The sequence below is a fragment of the Pinus tabuliformis genome, chromosome 7, assembly GCF_031772625.1.
Source record: "Pinus tabuliformis cultivar Carrire ecotype Pingquan chromosome 7, CPIR1, whole genome shotgun sequence".
Lineage (NCBI taxonomy): Eukaryota > Viridiplantae > Streptophyta > Pinopsida > Pinales > Pinaceae > Pinus > Pinus tabuliformis.
Window position 1 is genome coordinate 1,754,161,332 of NC_142293.1, and position 912 is coordinate 1,754,162,243.

At 41.2% G+C, this 912-nt stretch overlaps 1 pseudogene; it reads left to right on the forward strand.

Moving 5' to 3' along the window:
- Positions 1-204: 204 nt before the first annotated feature.
- LOC149255363 (histone H2A.1 pseudogene) lies at positions 205-546 on the forward strand (annotated as a pseudogene).
- Positions 547-912: the final 366 nt, after the last annotated feature.

Sequence of the window (912 nt, forward strand, 5' to 3'; positions counted from 1 at the left end):
TTGGGATCAACTTGGAAATAGTCATGCCAAATTCTGAACAAAACACAATAATATAGACAAAATCTGAATGATCCCACTGTTAGGATCCTATACCATTATACAGGCTTGATTGATTCTCTAAAAACTTTATTTTGTTGTTTTCCCTCGAAAAATGAATGAAAATAACATAGGTTGATACTATAGGAAAATACCATGGAAAATACCATGGGAAGAATTGCCAGGTATCTCAAGAAGGGGCGCTATGCGAAGCGGGTTGGAGGCGGCGCAGCCGTCTACGTTACCGCTGTCCTCGAATATCTGGCCGCCGAAGTGTTGGAATTGGCTGGAAACGCTGCTCGTGACAACAAGAAGACCAGAATCATACCCCGCCACATTCAACTGGCGGTGAGAAACGACGATGAACTGGGGAAACTTTTGGGCAAAGTGACCATCGCCAGTGGCGGAGTTCTGCCAAACATTCATCAGGTTCTCCTCCCGAAGAAGACTGCCGAGAAATCGGAGAAGGCTTCTGCGCCAAAGTCTCCCAAGAAGTGAAAAATTCATCACCCTTTGGGTTCTTCGAATTAATTAAAAACAAATGGTGTATCACCCTTTGGCTTCTTCAAATTAATTAAAAACGTTGAATCAATAATCGTTTGGGTTCATAAGAAAAGTGATTGTTTAGGTTCGAGTCGATCGAATATTTGACCACTCCAGTTTTCACGCTCCTCTTTGACTATGTGATAAGCTTCCTTCTTGTCATCTTCTGCTCCAAAAAATTGTCCTGTTACTTTCAAAATTAACAGCACTCCCTTAGCAGTTTCTAGTATGTCATCCATTACACTATTCTCTATTTCTTGTGTATCCATATGCTTTTTTAGAAGTTTCTTTGCTTCTGAAGAGGAAAGAGGTAGCACCTCATGGAATTTACAC